Source organism: Brassica napus, chromosome C6, assembly GCF_020379485.1.
Source record: "Brassica napus cultivar Da-Ae chromosome C6, Da-Ae, whole genome shotgun sequence".
Classification (NCBI taxonomy): domain Eukaryota; kingdom Viridiplantae; phylum Streptophyta; class Magnoliopsida; order Brassicales; family Brassicaceae; genus Brassica; species Brassica napus.
The window spans coordinates 23,595,982-23,600,911 of record NC_063449.1 but is presented as its reverse complement, the minus strand read 5'-3'; the positions used below and the strand labels follow the sequence as shown (position 1 = coordinate 23,600,911).

Sequence of the window (4,930 nt, the reverse complement as noted above, 5' to 3'; positions counted from 1 at the left end):
AAGGCTGCGACCTCTTCCTCGTGGGTGGCGAAGTAAGAGGCTCGGTGTAAGGCGTTATCCAACGAGATAGGTGATCGTACTGCCAGTTCTTCCCTGAATTTGGATGAGAACCAAACGCCATTCTTCAATGTTGCCAGGGCGACGATTTCGTTTGGATGCGAAATCTTGGCTTTGATTTCTCAGAACTTGTTTATGTACGCTCTCAGTGGCTCGAAAGGCGCTTCCTTGAGATTCCAAAGATCTGCCTCGGTAACTCTTATTTCTATGAAGACTGAGTACTGTTTGAGGAACGTAGATACCAACTGGGTGAAATTGTCAATCGAGTTTTCTTCTAGTCCGGCGAACCATTCGAGGGCGGCCCTCGTGAGGTTCTCGGCGAAGAAGCGGCAGTAACCGGCCTCCTTTTCAACGTCAGTGAGGTGTGCTCTTGATATTGCTAGGCGGAAGTCTCGTACGTGGGCCTTTGGGTCCGTGTTTCCTGCGTATTCAGGGAATTTTAATTTCCCAATATGATGCAGCCTGACGCTGGCAATTTTGTTAGTAAATGGAGTTCTTCTTGTTTCCTCGATGACCATGTTGATATCTGGGGCAGAGCTTGTTGCCATATGTACGATGGCATGTATTCTTTTGAGCTCGGCGTCGTCTCGATATATTTCTAAAACGCTCTGGTTTCACTCGGGATCCCTAGGTCTTCTCTTTGGGAGTCGATATTGATGTCTCCGAGCTTGTTCTGTTAGGTTATCGAATCCCGCCTGATGGAGGGTCCTAGTGGCGGATAGAGTTTGACTTTCGGGGATCGAATGGTTCGACAGCGGGATCCGCGTTGTTGGTTCCCCCTGCCTTTCCGTTGATCTGTTCTGGAATTGGATCAGAGTGCTTTGTGGACGTTGCCACCCAGTGTCAATCTCATCCAATCCGTTGTAGCTTAAGCTTCAGTGGGTCATGCCCTGCGGCGGGGGTCGTTGTGAGTTTTCTCCCGTGTAACGTCCGGATCAAGCGCTTGGGATCTCCGGAGTACCGAATAGACCGGCGTTTTGGGGATTCGATGTCCCTCCTAACGGGTCGAGGGACGTTTGATTTCTTTCTCGAGCGTTTGCAGCTCGATGCTCTGCGAGTTCCCTCTCAGCCTGGTCTAGTCGGTTACCAATGGTTTGATTGGCGATCCTTTGGTTACGAATTTCGCCGATCAGAGACGAGAGCATTCCTCGAAGTTCGGTCACTTCTTCTCGAGTTTGTGCTAGAGGGGTCGGCGAAATTGGTCTGGATTGAGATCGGATCAGGTCATCGACGGATTGTCTGTCCCCGGGACGGTTCCAGACTCGAGCTCCAACTTGTTCTGGGATCGATGTCTGATTGATCGGAAGAGATCGATCTTGACTCAAAGTCCCGATCGGATGGCTCCCGTCGTCCCAGCTGGTATTGTTTCGGTCCCCGAGTCGGATCCGATAGGATCGGTGTCGTTGACTCTTGAAGGTGTGGTTCCGACGGTTTGGTTTGGATCCATAGTCGCGCTTAGGAAACTTAGATCGGTTTCTTAGCAAAGATGTTTTTCGTTTATCTTCCTCACAGTCGGCGCCAAAATGTAGAACCTAAAATCTACACTAAATATTTGATAGTGATCGGGAGTTTGATCTAGGGAAGACAAATGATGTAGGCAACGATATCTTTAGAACACAACGATGTAAACAGTTTCCAGTAGGTAAAAATGGACTTTATTGATTAATAAGATCGAATACAATGAGTTGAACTAGATCGAATTATACAAATGAGATCAGTAAAGAAAGGATCTAAGATTGGGATGAAAACAAGGTCGATGTATGTGTGTAGCTCTCTCTAGGGTTTTCCACGTGTCCTTCTTCATGTATGTTCTCCTTCCGTTATAGTATGTCGACCTCGTGACCTTCGTAACTGTTCCGCGATCTTCGTCTCTTGTTCCGCGATCTTCGGGACTTCGATGGTTCCGCCTCGAGCTCGCACGCTTGCTAAGGGCTTCAGTTCCTTACGGCCCATATCGTTGATCGTGGCTCATTAATGTATTGGCCGAAATTGGGTCCAACAATAGTGAATAATGATATCCATAAAAAAATTGTAGTTAATCGTGGTACTTCGAATAGCCACAAACTATGGTTCATAGATATTTAGCCACGAATGAAAAGTAATCTGAAAAGAGGGAAAGAAGGTGTATCTCCTAAAAACTCCAACTTCTCTTTAGTCTCACACAAAGTTGACATCATCTCCGGTGGCCGGTGTGCAATTCGCCACCGGTCGCCATCCCTCTTTTGTTTTAGTATTTTGGATGTATCATATTATCGATCTCTAGATCGAATTACTTTTCCGTTGCGGATAAACTCTTCGCTTAGGCGACTTTTGATGTGGTTTAATAAATTTCCGGTCGTTTGATCAGATCTTAAATAGCAACCTTTCGCCGTGTTTCTTTTCAATTCCAAAGATTAACTGTTTGAAAGCTTCACTCATCGTATCAACTGAGCCTCTTTCTAAAAGAATCAGTCTCTATCTATGTTAGCCATTAATAGGCGTTAAAGGTAGAGCTTCTTTGATGGAAGATGGTCAAGTTAGTAAGGCTTTTGGGGTCACCCTGAAATAGATTCAGCAGAGTTGGCGTGAAAACGGTCAGACGAAGAATGGCTTTCATTCTAACCTAAGCTTCCTCCGGAGTAATAACGGTGAGCGCAGCCTCTTCGATCAATTAATCTTGGTTGGATGCGAAATGTATGGAGTACAAGAATTAAGCTATGTGAAGAACTGCTGAGGTCAGCCGGAAGAGCTTCCCGACGGCTCACCGGTGGAGATAGCTTCATGCATATCTAGAAGCTGACACGTAGCATTGCCTTTTATAAATGCTTAGGCCATGATTAACGGGGTATCTTAGAAGGGGTTTTTAGTTTAATTATGAATTAAAGAAAATGAAAAATGGCAATTACTATAAGCTACGTATCTTAATTAGGTTACACAAGATACGTCTCTTGTATGCCACACGTCGTTTTGATACGTCTCTTCCTCTTCATCTGTCTACAAGATCGCTTCCGGCATCGCTACCGTACGAGTCGACTCTTCCGCGATCGAGAGATTCACCACTAAACCCCTCCCAAGGAAGCTCCTTTGGTCTCCCTCAAGGTCTAACCAACGAAGCGAGGCTTTGTCCTACGGTGCGGCCGGGATGTTGAGCCGGAGTGGAAGCGAGGATTGTGGTGGCGCGGTGGTTGATTGGTTGCTGCAGACGGTGACAACAACACCGACAGTCTTCGAACCCAGTTGTCATCTCTAAATACGAAACCTTTAAGGTTTCACAGCACTGGGCAAACACACACTCCGTAGAAAAAGATATAAGCTTTTGTGTATCTTTCGAGCCTCCGAATCATCTTTAAACGTATGGCACCAGGTCCCCTTCCATTTGATTTCAATCATGTGATCCTCAGATTAATGTGTTAGATACTGAGGAATGATATGTGGTTTCTGATTTCATTTTTGGCATTTTGATCTGTTTTTTTTTTTGTGGTTAAAGATGTTAGCTTTGGATATGTTGATGTCAGGAGAAAGAAAGTAGAGATTGCAGGATTTGTCATCTTCCTTTCGAGAAGATGGTTCTAATGAATAAGAAGAAGAAAAAAAAAAGCAAGAGAGGGTGAAGGTAAAGATGAAGAAGAAGAGGAAGAAGAAGAAGAGCAATTGGGTTGCCTTTAAAATTGGATTGCTCTTGTAAAGGTGATTTGGATGTAGCTCACAGTAAGTGTGCTGAAACTCGATTCAAGATCAAAGAAACATGTAAGGGATCTTCAATTATTCTCAAAGACTTTTTTTTCCTCTTTTGTTTCTAGAAAATTCTACATATTCTTATGAATCTATGGGGAAGAAAATAGTTAAGTGTGAAACAGAATGAGAATCTTGCAGCCCCTTTTGGGCTGCGATTGTTTGTTGACTCAATTAAATTATGTTTGTGTGATTTGCTTTGCATTGAGAATCTTGCAGTCCCTTTTTGCTTAGTTTGATTCTCTTACTAGTCACTATTATGCCAAGAGTTTTGTCTAGCATCTTTGCATTGTCTTAAGAAGTAGTAACTAACCGGTTAGAGTTAAATCTTCTTCTATGTGTTTGGAAGTTGAAAATGAGTCTCTAAAGACTATACTGATATTGTTTCTGTACATTTGAACAGGACATGTGAGATATGTGGCGCAATGGCTAAAAACGTTGCTGGCGAACAGTCAAACCAAGAGAGCAATGCCTCTGCCCATTCACAAACAACTGCAGGACAAACTCAGACAGAGATACGGGGAACGTGGCATGGTCGCTGTGTTATGAACTTCTTACTTGCTGCTATGATATTTGCCTTCATTGTTACTTGTTTTTTATTTAGAACTCCTAGATAGGAGACTATCATTAGAGACTCAAAATCAAGACATCATTTAACTAAGGTTCTTAATTAGTTTTAATTACTAAAATAATGAATAAGAAACCCAAATGGGGTTGTTGGTTAATCATGCTCTTACATGTGTTGTATTAAGATCTTTCACTTGATGTTACGTAATCACGTGTTGGGTTTTATAGCCTGATTTTGTACTCTTTGGTCTAGCCCAAGAGGCTATGATGAAATATAAGTAGACAAAAAAAAGATATTTAGCCACAAAAAATTTACAAAATATCTATGAATTTCAAATGTTTGATATGTTATGGCTATTGTGGTTTAAAACAATAGTCGCAAAGTGTTTCTAGCTAATTTGTGACAGTTTTTCTTGTTGTGTATAAGTTACAATGTGGTTAACTATTTTGTCAGTGATTTGAGACGGTCAAACTGTTTATTTTAATGAAAAATGCTAACAATTAGCATAGACCATGTTAGAAGTGTTGAAGTTTTTGTATTAAAGAGGTACACAATTATATTTTTTGTGGTTGAACTTGGGTATGGGCCTGGAAA

At 42.5% G+C, this 4,930-nt stretch overlaps 1 long non-coding RNA gene across 3 annotated transcripts; it reads left to right on the top strand.

The window, feature by feature from the left end:
* Window positions 1–2,128: 2,128 nt before the first annotated feature.
* LOC106452418 lies at window positions 2,129–4,562 on the top strand. Of its 3 annotated transcripts, none has more exons than XR_007325166.1 (4): window positions 2,129–2,881; window positions 3,038–3,388; window positions 3,552–3,783; window positions 4,172–4,562. It is a non-coding gene; the product is annotated as an uncharacterized LOC106452418 (long non-coding RNA). The 3 variants fall into 3 exon arrangements; XR_002659578.2 differs by having other exon boundaries at window positions 2,966–3,388; XR_001289791.3 differs by having other exon boundaries at window positions 2,129–3,388; window positions 3,524–3,783.
* Window positions 4,563–4,930: the final 368 nt, after the last annotated feature.